The sequence below is a fragment of the Silurus meridionalis genome, unplaced genomic scaffold, assembly GCF_014805685.1.
Source record: "Silurus meridionalis isolate SWU-2019-XX unplaced genomic scaffold, ASM1480568v1 Scaffold576, whole genome shotgun sequence".
Lineage (NCBI taxonomy): Eukaryota > Metazoa > Chordata > Actinopteri > Siluriformes > Siluridae > Silurus > Silurus meridionalis.
Window position 1 is genome coordinate 1 of NW_025804589.1, and position 11658 is coordinate 11658.

The 11658-nt window shown below is 42.0% G+C and overlaps 9 non-coding genes across 9 annotated transcripts; 6 read left to right on the forward strand and 3 right to left on the reverse strand.

Moving 5' to 3' along the window:
• Nucleotides 1-1548: 1548 nt before the first annotated feature.
• Nucleotides 1549-1630, forward strand: trnas-gcu. The gene has a single exon. It is a non-coding gene; the product is annotated as a tRNA-Ser (tRNA).
• Nucleotides 1631-2257: 627 nt separating this feature from the next.
• Nucleotides 2258-2339, forward strand: trnal-aag. The gene has a single exon. It is a non-coding gene; the product is annotated as a tRNA-Leu (tRNA).
• A 1472-nt stretch (nucleotides 2340-3811) lies between these two features.
• Nucleotides 3812-3883, reverse strand: trnam-cau. The gene has a single exon. It is a non-coding gene; the product is annotated as a tRNA-Met (tRNA).
• Nucleotides 3884-5515: 1632 nt separating this feature from the next.
• trnas-gcu lies at nucleotides 5516-5597 on the forward strand. Its single transcript has one exon. It is a non-coding gene; the product is annotated as a tRNA-Ser (tRNA).
• Nucleotides 5598-6224: 627 nt separating this feature from the next.
• trnal-aag lies at nucleotides 6225-6305 on the forward strand. The gene has a single exon. It is a non-coding gene; the product is annotated as a tRNA-Leu (tRNA).
• A 1818-nt stretch (nucleotides 6306-8123) lies between these two features.
• trnam-cau lies at nucleotides 8124-8195 on the reverse strand. Its single transcript has one exon. It is a non-coding gene; the product is annotated as a tRNA-Met (tRNA).
• A 720-nt stretch (nucleotides 8196-8915) lies between these two features.
• On the reverse strand, nucleotides 8916-8987 carry trnam-cau. Its single transcript has one exon. It is a non-coding gene; the product is annotated as a tRNA-Met (tRNA).
• Nucleotides 8988-10629: 1642 nt separating this feature from the next.
• trnas-gcu lies at nucleotides 10630-10711 on the forward strand. The gene has a single exon. It is a non-coding gene; the product is annotated as a tRNA-Ser (tRNA).
• A 626-nt stretch (nucleotides 10712-11337) lies between these two features.
• Nucleotides 11338-11417, forward strand: trnal-aag. Its single transcript has one exon. It is a non-coding gene; the product is annotated as a tRNA-Leu (tRNA).
• Nucleotides 11418-11658: the final 241 nt, after the last annotated feature.

Below are 11658 nucleotides of genomic sequence, written 5' to 3' on the forward strand. Positions count from 1 at the left end.
CAATATCAGATGAAGTTTCAATTGAATTTGAATTACAATGTAAAGGATTCAGTCAGAGACCATGCTCAGCTATCATGATAACAAAACAAGTGTTCAAGCCAGTGATCTCAAATGAAACCTAGATTTTTGTTTTGGTGACCATGTGTAGGCCAAATAATGAACGCGCAAAAGTCATGGATGTATTTTGTTGGTGTTTTAATTATCTACGGGGTTGACTTCAAAACGTGCTGCTGCAGTGTTAAAGAGCTGTGTTCCAGCATTTCTTCTCTTCAAGCATGTACTGACCACATGCAGATCTTGAAGTGAAAGGATTTTGAAATAGGTTTTACTTTTCTTCACTCGGAAGTGATACTCATCCTTATCTGTGATCTTAATCGATGTTTACCTCTCTGCTAATCACATTTAAGCACTACATTCTTACACTTATTCCCAATGAAAGGTGGCTCATATAAAATTGTGACATTTATTAAATGTATGATTAAAAATGACTCTGGCCTAAGTGTTCTTCATATAGGAAGATACTGCACACAAGACTCTGATACCTTCATGGCATTATGTGTTCAGATTGCCATGAAGGAATCCTTGATCACAATTTCCTTGTAGTGTTTTTTCTTAATCTGCAACATTGTCCAACCAATATAAAATAAAATGGTAAGATTTTCTTTTTTTCTTTTTTTTGGTATATTCAAAAGGTCCAAATGACACATACTAAGCTTATTTTCAGAAAACATTAAAGGACTGAATTATGCAGACCAGTGTACAGTGTTAAGCCATACACTGATTTGCTTTTATGTGACACTTTTTCTTTTACAAAGGATGTACATGAGAAAGTGTCAAGGTTCATGGCGAATAACGCTCTTCACATCTTGGGAGACAATGGTCCACCTCCTAATTGAATTATCAAGATAACATGCCACTGTTGAAAAGGAAAAAAAAAGGAATCTGAGGATACTAGCAGAAAGGACGTTTAATTTTTTTTCCCATTTGCACTTTATTTACACACAGATTTAACCACACATTTGCACACTTTTGTACCATTCGAGGAATCAGATCCTGTACAAACGACAACACAAGTGAACATCGCATGCCTGGCATCCCAAAGTGTTTTTCTGCTTCTTACAATCCGCTCGTTTGCAAGGCTCAAAGATCCAGCAAGCAGGAGTGACAATAGGTCTGGTGTAGGCACTGTGGTCTTTCACGGGCCAAAGGGGTCCTTGGCCGACAGGTAGCTTGGCCAAGTAGATTAAGGTGCTGGGTTTACCCACGGCTGCCAGGATGTATTTTAAACGTTGTGTGGTGCGACTTTTTGTCTTTAAAGGTTTCCTAGGGATTGTGGCTCACCTTCTTTCTCACTGTCCACTTACTTGCCTCCAGTGGGCTCAAGAGCCCAACTAAGACAAAAAAGCAAAATGTACCATCGGCAGAAGACACAAGTGTGCCGCTATCTATAAACCTTGGCCCATCTCGTGACACACTGCACCCCTCTTTTGTGCGCAATAAAAGAAAAGCCCCTCGTTTCTTCAGCAGTGCCGTCAGGTCTCTTTATCGGACGAGGTGGCCGAGAGGTTAAGGCGATGGACTGCTAATCCATTGTGCTTTGCACGCGTGGGTTCGAGTCCCACCCTCGTCGCACGGTTGAATCTTAGTCGCCGATTTGCAACTACTTCTGGCTATTTTTGCTATTTCTATCACAAGGCTTCAGGATATAATCTGTCTCAGTAAAGCCATACTTGACTGTTTAGAGGACTTACTGAAGCTGTAAAGTTTGCGTAAGCGTTGCGACTTCTTGCCTCCAAAGGCTTCCCTAGGGATTGTGGCCTCCGTCTTTCATGCTGTCCACGTACATGCCTTTAGTGGCCTAAAGAGGCCAATTGAGACAACAAACCAAAATGTACTATTGGCAGAAGACGCAAGTGTGCCGTTACCTTTAGAGGAATTTCCCCGAAGCTGTATTTGTTGCTGTCTATTTTGCAAAGGTTGTCTGTTTCCATGATGGATCGTCGCAGCTGTGGCAAAACGACAGTGGCAAAAAAAACTTGCGTCTGAATCCTGTTATTATATGTGGATGATTGTTGACAATCAGAGGGCAATGCAATGGACTACCAATTCAGCACAGCCTGTTGTGTGTTTTTGTATCACTTTGTTCTCGAGCAAAAGTCATTTGTTAAGCCTGTTTGGGGCATGACACTGACGTTATGGGTGGCTGCGACAGCATCTCCTCCACAAGCTGGCGGTCTCATCTCCCGGCCTCGCTACTGGTAGCGTGGCCGAGCGGTCTAAGGCGCTGGATTAAGGCTCCAGTCTCTTTGGAGGCGTGGGTTCGAATCCCACCGCTGCCACGTTGTAATTTTGGTCAAATACAGTAGATCTCCTTCCGTTAATACTGCAGATGTTGATCAGCGGGTCCAAAGCCTAGATCCGTCGAGATCGAGGGTCGCTGTAAATGCTAGTCAAAAAGTGCTCGTTTCAGCTTTATGTTAAACAGTCTCACGAGCTCTTGTCAAATAGAATACAAAGGTTATCCTGCACTGCACACAGTTTTTCTTTCAGTTTGTCAAGTTTAGCCTTTTAGTCAAAAAGTAATGATTTGCATGTATTTCTCCGAACAACCAGATAGGTCCAAGACACACATACTAAGCTTATTTTCAGAAAACACTTAGCTATCATGATAACAAAACAAGTGTTCAAGCCAGTGATGTCAAATGAAAGCTAGACTGGTGTGTCACAGCGAGGTTTCAACTATTTTTGTCCAAAGACATGCTCAAGCATTTGGTAGAGTCTTGATATTCAGTTAAATTTTGCCAAAATATTTCAATATCAAACTAGCAGCAGAAGACTTGAGCATTATCCAAGCAAACTGTAGAATCGAACAGAGTCAGCATGTTGAATATTTTTCGCTCATGTTTTTTCAGTATCAACTCAACAAGTCTCCCCTGCATGGGCACAGTTCAGAAAAACTGAGCAACAAGGTACACATCTGTCAGAAGTGGGATTCAAACCCACGCCTCCAGAGGAGACTGCGACCTGAACTTAGACTGCTCGGCCATCCTGACAGCCAGGGATTGATGCCTCTTGCCTTGGTGACCATTGTCTAGGTCACATGTTGAACACGCAAATGTAGAAGACATATTTCGTTCGCGGTTTAATTATCTACGTGGATGACTTTAAATAGTTCTGTTGCAGTGTTAAAGAGCTGTGTTCTGGCGGAACAATCTGTGGGGAATTTGTAAGACACTAAGATCACAAATGTAGTAGGCATGATTTTAACATGGCGCAGGGACACTAACGGATATTAGGTCCGTCACCTTATCCTCTCAGCCTTGATTATGGAAGGTTTTCCACATCCATCAATGAGTCAACTGCTGCTTGCCTGCATCAAAAAGAAGAAATGGCAATCTTTCTGTTTGGTGCACAAAGTTGGCAGGTCATTCGAATCCAGCATTTGTCCTTTCCACCCATGTACTCATCACATGCAGATAGTGAAATAATAGGATCTGGAAATAGGTTTTTACTTTTTCCCACTCTGAAGTAATACTCATCCTTAAATGTGATCTCAATCTATGTCCACCTCTCTGCTAATCACATGCGAGCACGACATTCTTACCCCTATTCCCAATGAAAAGGGGCTCATATAAAATAATGCGGCATTTATTACATGTATGATTAAAAAAGACTTTGGCCTAACTGTCCTTAGGCTAGCTGAAAATGTGCATATAGGAAGATGTTGAACACAGAATTCGGATACCTCAATGCTATTATGTGTTCAGAGTGCCATTGATGAATGGGACTGAGGTATTAAAAAGGTAACAGTTAGCAGAGGATGGTTTCGATCCATCGACCTCTGGGTTATGGGCCCAGCACGCTTCCGCTGCGCCACTCTGCTCTCCGCAAGCAACTCACATCTTGTGGCAAAGAGTGGCTCGGATCTACTCTTCTAGCTTTCAAACGGTGCTGGGAAACCCAGTGGGGTTCTTGTCAATATCAGATGAAGTTTCATTTGAATTACAATGTAAAGGATTCAGTCAGAGACCATGCTCAGCTATCATGATAACAAAACAAGTGTTCAAGCCAGTGATCTCAAATGAAACCTAGATTTTGTTTTGGTGACCATGTGTAGGCCAAATAATGAACGCGCAAAAGTCATGGATGTATTTTGTTGGTGTTTTAATTATCTACGGGGTTGACTTCAAAACGTGCTGCTGCAGTGTTAAAGAGCTGTGTTCCAGCATTTCTTCTCTTCAAGCATGTACTGACCACATGCAGATCTTGAAGTGAAAGGATTTTGAAATAGGTTTTACTTTTCTTCACTCGGAAGTGATACTCATCCTTATCTGTGATCTTAATCGATGTTTACCTCTCTGCTAATCACATTTAAGCACTACATTCTTACACTTATTCCCAATGAAAGGTGGCTCATATAAAATTGTGACATTTATTAAATGTATGATTAAAAATGACTCTGGCCTAAGTGTTCTTCATATAGGAAGATACTGCACACAAGAATCTGATACCTTCATGGCATTATGTGTTCAGATTGCCATGAAGGAATCCTTGATCACAATTTCCTTGTAGTGTTTTTTCTTAATCTGCAACATTGTCCAACCAATATAAAATAAAATGGTAAGATTTTCTTTTTCTTTTTTGGTATATTCAAAAGGTCCAAATGACACATACTAAGCTTATTTTCAGAAAACATTAAAGGACTGAATTATGCAGACCAGTGTACAGTGTTAAGCCATACACTGATTTGCTTTTATGTGACACTTTTTCTTTTACAAAGGATGTACATGAGAAAGTGTCAAGGTTCATGGCGAATAACGCTCTTCACATCTTGGGAGACAATGGTCCACCTCCTAATTGAATTATCAAGATAACATGCCACTGTTGAAAAGGAAAAAAAAAGGAATCTGAGGATACTAGCAGAAAGGACGTTTAATTTTTTTTCCCATTTGCACTTTATTTACACACAGATTTAACCACACATTTGCACACTTTTGTACCATTCGAGGAATCAGATCCTGTACAAACGACAACACAAGTGAACATCGCATGCCTGGCATCCCAAAGTGTTTTTCTGCTTCTTACAATCCGCTCGTTTGCAAGGCTCAAAGATCCAGCAAGCAGGAGTGACAATAGGTCTGGTGTAGGCACTGTGGTCTTTCACGGGCCAAAGGGGTCCTTGGCCGACAGGTAGCTTGGCCAAGTAGATTAAGGTGCTGGGTTTACCCACGGCTGCCAGGATGTATTTTAAACGTTGTGTGAATTGCGACTTTTTGTCTTTAAAGGTTTCCTAGGGATTGTGGCTCACCTTCTTTCTCACTGTCCACTTACTTGCCTCCAGTGGGCTCAAGAGCCCAACTAAGACAAAAAAGCAAAATGTACCATCGGCAGAAGACACAAGTGTGCCGCTATCTATAAACCTTGGCCCATCTCGTGACACACTGCACCCCTCTTTTGTGCGCAATAAAAGAAAAGCCCCTCGTTTCTTCAGCAGTGCCGTCAGGTCTCTTTATCGGACGAGGTGGCCGAGAGGTTAAGGCGATGGACTGCTAATCCATTGTGCTTTGCACGCGTGGGTTCGAGTCCCACCCTCGTCGCACGGTTGAATCTTAGTCGCCGATTTGCAACTACTTCTGGCTATTTTTGCTATTTCTATCACAAGGCTTCAGGATATAATCTGTCTCAGTAAAGCCATACTTGACTGTTTAGAGGACTTACTGAAGCTGTAAAGTTTGCGTAAGCGTTGCGACTTCTTGCCTCCAAAGGCTTCCCTAGGGATTGTGGCCTCCGTCTTTCATGCTGTCCACGTACATGCCTTTAGTGGCCTAAAGAGGCCAATTGAGACAACAAACCAAAATGTACTATTGGCAGAAGACGCAAGTGTGCCGTTACCTTTAGAGGAATTTCCCCGAAGCTGTATTTGTTGCTGTCTATTTTGCAAAGGTTGTCTGTTTCCATGATGGATCGTCGCAGCTGTGGCAAAACGACAGTGGCAAAAAAAACTTGCGTCTGAATCCTGTTATTATATGTGGATGATTGTTGACAATCAGAGGGCAATGCAATGGACTACCAATTCAGCACAGCCTGTTGTGTGTTTTTGTATCACTTTGTTCTCGAGCAAAAGTCATTTGTTAAGCCTGTTTGGGGCATGACACTGACGTTATGGGTGGCTGCGACAGCATCTCCTCCACAAGCTGGCGGTCTCATCTCCCGGCCTCGCTACTGGTAGCGTGGCCGAGCGGTCTAAGGCGCTGGATTAAGGCTCCAGTCTCTTTGAGGCGTGGGTTCGAATCCCACCGCTGCCACGTTGTAATTTTGGTCAAATACAGTAGATCTCCTTCCGTTAATACTGCAGATGTTGATCAGCGGGTCCAAAGCCTAGATCCGTCGAGATCGAGGGTCGCTGTAAATGCTAGTCAAAAAGTGCTCGTTTCAGCTTTATGTTAAACAGTCTCACGAGCTCTTGTCAAATAGAATACAAAGGTTATCCTGCACTGCACACAGTTTTTCTTTCAGTTTGTCAAGTTTAGCCTTTTTAGTCAAAAGTAATGATTTGCATGTATTTCTCGAACAACCAGATAGGTCCAAGACACACATACTAAGCTTATTTTCAGAAAACAATAAAGGACTGATTATGCAGATCAGTGTACTCTGTACAGCATTGTTGTGATATCTGTCCTTTTCACTTGTTCACATTATGCAATACACTGATTTACTTTTAGGTGACAACTTTTCTTTCACAAACGCTGTAAATCAGAGAGTGTCATGGTTCATCAATGAGCCATCTCCTAATTGACTTATGAAGATAAAATGCCACCATACAAACGAAAAATAAGGAATCTGAGGATACTAGCAGATAAGACATTGCATTCTTTTCCCTTTGCACTGTATTTACAGACAGGTTTAGCCACACAGTTGCACACTTTTGTGCCATTCCTGGAACCTGATTTTGTTCAAATGAGAGACCATGCTTAGCTATCATGATAACAAAACAAGTGTTCAAGCCAGTGATGTCAAATGAAAGCTAGACTGGTGTGTCACAGCGAGGTTTCAACTATTTTTGTCCAAAGACATGCTCAAGCATTTGGTAGAGTCTTCGATATTCAGTGAAATTTTGCCAAAATATTTCAATATCAAACTAGCAGCAGAAGACTTGAGCATTATCCAAGCAAACTGTAGAATCGAACAGAGTCAGCATGTTGAATATTTTTCGCTCATGTTTTTTCAGTATCAACTCAACAAGTCTCCCCTGCATGGGCACAGTTCAGAAAAACTGAGCAACAAGGTACACATCTGTCAGAAGTGGGATTCAAACCCACGCCTCCAGAGGAGACTGCGACCTGAACTTAGACTGCTCGGCCATCCTGACAGCCAGGGATTGATGCCTCTTGCCTTGGTGACCATTGTCTAGGTCACATGTTGAACACGCAAATGTAGAAGACATATTTCGTTCGCGGTTTAATTATCTACGTGGATGACTTTAAATAGTTCTGTTGCAGTGTTAAAGAGCTGTGTTCTGGCGGAACAATCTGTGAATTTGTAAGACACTAAGATCACAAATGTAGTAGGCATGATTTTAACATGGCGCAGGGACACTAACGGATATTAGGTCCGTCACCTTATCCTCTCAGCCTTGATTATGGAAGGTTTTCCACATCCATCAATGAGTCAACTGCTGCTTGCCTGCATCAAAAAGAAGAAATGGCAATCTTTCTGTTTGGTGCACAAAGTTGGCAGGTCATTCGAATCCAGCATTTGTCCTTTCCACCCATGTACTCATCACATGCAGATAGTGAAATAATAGGATCTGGAAATAGGTTTTTACTTTTTCCCACTCTGAAGTAATACTCATCCTTAAATGTGATCTCAATCTATGTCCACCTCTCTGCTAATCACATGCGAGCACGACATTCTTACCCCTATTCCCAATGAAAAGGGGCTCATATAAAATAATGCGGCATTTATTACATGTATGATTAAAAAAGACTTTGGCCTAACTGTCCTTAGGCTAGCTGAAAATGTGCATATAGGAAGATGTTGAACACAGAATTCGGATACCTCAATGCTATTATGTGTTCAGAGTGCCATTGATGAATGGGACTGAGGTATTAAAAAGTAACAGTTAGCAGAGGATGGTTTCGATCCATCGACCTCTGGGTTATGGGCCCAGCACGCTTCCGCTGCGCCACTCTGCTCTCCACAAGCAACCAAGACGGGACTCACATCTTGTGGCTCGGATCTACTCTTCTAGCTTTCAAACGGTGCTGGGAAACCCAGTGGGGTTCTTGTCAATATCAGATGAAGTTTCAATTGAATTTGAATTACAATGTAAAGGATTCAGTCAGAGACCATGCTCAGCTATCATGATAACAAAACAAGTGTTCAAGCCAGTTATCTCAAATGAAACCTAGATTTTTGTTTTGGTGACCATGTGTAGGCCAAATAATGAACGCAAAAGTCATGGATGTATTTTGTTGGTGTTTTAATTATCTACGGGGTTGACTTCAAAACGTGCTGCTGCAGTGTTAAAGAGCTGTGTTCCAGCATTTCTTCTCTTCAAGCATGTACTGACCACATGCAGATCTTGAAGTGAAAGGATTTTGAAATAGGTTTTACTTTTCTTCACTCGGAAGTGATACTCATCCTTATCTGTGATCTTAATCGATGTTTACCTCTCTGCTAATCACATTTAAGCACTACATTCTTACACTTATTCCCAATGAAAAGGGGCTCATATAAAATAATGCGGCATTTATTACATGTATGATTAAAAAAGACTTTGGCCTAACTGTCCTTAGGCTAGCTGAAAATGTGCATATAGGAAGATGTTGAACACAGAATTCGGATACCTCAATGCTATTATGTGTTCAGAGTGCCATTGATGAATGGGACTGAGGTATTAAAAAGGTAACAGTTAGCAGAGGATGGTTTCGATCCATCGACCTCTGGGTTATGGGCCCAGCACGCTTCCGCTGCGCCACTCTGCTCTCCACAAGCAACCAAGACGGGACTCACATCTTGTGGCTCGGATCTACTCTTCTAGCTTTCAAACGGTGCTGGGAAACCCAGTGGGGTTCTTGTCAATATCAGATGAAGTTTCAATTGAATTTGAATTACAATGTAAAGGATTCAGTCAGAGACCATGCTCAGCTATCATGATAACAAAACAAGTGTTCAAGCCAGTGATCTCAAATGAAACCTAGATTTTTGTTTTGGTGACCATGTGTAGGCCAAATAATGAACGCGCAAAAGTCATGGATGTATTTTGTTGGTGTTTTAATTATCTACGGGGTTGACTTCAAAACGTGCTGCTGCAGTGTTAAAGAGCTGTGTTCCAGCATTTCTTCTCTTCAAGCATGTACTGACCACATGCAGATCTTGAAGTGAAAGGATTTTGAAATAGGTTTTACTTTTCTTCACTCGGAAGTGATACTCATCCTTATCTGTGATCTTAATCGATGTTTACCTCTCTGCTAATCACATTTAAGCACTACATTCTTACACTTATTCCCAATGAAAGGTGGCTCATATAAAATTGTGACATTTATTAAATGTATGATTAAAATGACTCTGGCCTAAGTGTTCTTCATATAGGAAGATACTGCACACAAGACTCTGATACCTTCATGGCATTATGTGTTCAGATTGCCATGAAGGAATCCTTGATCACAATTTCCTTGTAGTGTTTTTTCTTAATCTGCAACATTGTCCAACCAATATAAAATAAAATGGTAAGATTTTCTTTTTTTCCTTTTTTTGGTATATTCAAAAGGTCCAAATGACACATACTAAGCTTATTTTCAGAAAACATTAAAGGACTGAATTATGCAGACCAGTGTACAGTGTTAAGCCATACACTGATTTGCTTTTATGTGACACTTTTTCTTTTACAAAGGATGTACATGAGAAAGTGTCAAGGTTCATGGCGAATAACGCTCTTCACATCTTGGGAGACAATGGTCCACCTCCTAATTGAATTATCAAGATAACATGCCACTGTTGAAAAGGAAAAAAAAAGGAATCTGAGGATACTAGCAGAAAGGACGTTTAATTTTTTTTCCCATTTGCACTTTATTTACACACAGATTTAACCACACATTTGCACACTTTTGTACCATTCGAGGAATCAGATCCTGTACAAACGACAACACAAGTGAACATCGCATGCCTGGCATCCCAAAGTGTTTTTCTGCTTCTTACAATCCGCTCGTTTGCAAGGCTCAAAGATCCAGCAAGCAGGAGTGACAATAGGTCTGGTGTAGGCACTGTGGTCTTTCACGGGCCAAAGGGGTCCTTGGCCGACAGGTAGCTTGGCCAAGTAGATTAAGGTGCTGGGTTTACCCACGGCTGCCAGGATGTATTTTAAACGTTGTGTGAATTGCGACTTTTTGTCTTTAAAGGTTTCCTAGGGATTGTGGCTCACCTTCTTTCTCACTGTCCACTTACTTGCCTCCAGTGGGCTCAAGAGCCCAACTAAGACAAAAAAGCAAAATGTACCATCGGCAGAAGACACAAGTGTGCCGCTATCTATAAACCTTGGCCCATCTCGTGACACACTGCACCCCTCTTTGTGCGCAATAAAAGAAAAGCCCCTCGTTTCTTCAGCAGTGCCGTCAGGTCTCTTTATCGGACGAGGTGGCCGAGAGGTTAAGGCGATGGACTGCTAATCCATTGTGCTTTGCACGCGTGGGTTCGAGTCCCACCCTCGTCGCACGGTTGAATCTTAGTCGCCGATTTGCAACTACTTCTGGCTATTTTGCTATTTCTATCACAAGGCTTCAGGATATAATCTGTCTCAGTAAAGCCATACTTGACTGTTTAGAGGACTTACTGAAGCTGTAAAGTTTGCGTAAGCGTTGCGACTTCTTGCCTCCAAAGGCTTCCCTAGGGATTGTGGCCTCCGTCTTTCATGCTGTCCACGTACATGCCTTTAGTGGCCTAAAGAGGCCAATTGAGACAACAAACCAAAATGTACTATTGGCAGAAGACGCAAGTGTGCCGTTACCTTTAGAGGAATTTCCCCGAAGCTGTATTTGTTGCTGTCTATTTTGCAAAGGTTGTCTGTTTCCATGATGGATCGTCGCAGCTGTGGCAAAACGACAGTGGCAAAAAAAACTTGCGTCTGAATCCTGTTATTATATGTGGATGATTGTTGACAATCAGAGGGCAATGCAATGGACTACCAATTCAGCACAGCCTGTTGTGTGTTTTTGTATCACTTTGTTCTCGAGCAAAAGTCATTTGTTAAGCCTGTTTGGGGCATGACACTGACGTTATGGGTGGCTGCGACAGCATCTCCTCCACAAGCTGGCGGTCTCATCTCCCGGCCTCGCTACTGGTAGCGTGGCCGAGCGGTCTAAGGCGCTGGATTAAGGCTCCAGTCTCTTTGGGCGTGGGTTCGAATCCCACCGCTGCCACGTTGTAATTTTGGTCAAATACAGTAGATCTCCTTCCGTTAATACTGCAGATGTTGATCAGCGGGTCCAAAGCCTAGATCCGTCGAGATCGAGGGTCGCTGTAAATGCTAGTCAAAAAGTGCTCGTTTCAGCTTTATGTTAAACAGTCTCACGAGCTCTTGTCAAATAGAATACAAAGGTTATCCTGCACTGCACACAGTTTTTCTTTCAGTTTGTCAAGTTTAGCCTTTTTAGTCAAAAA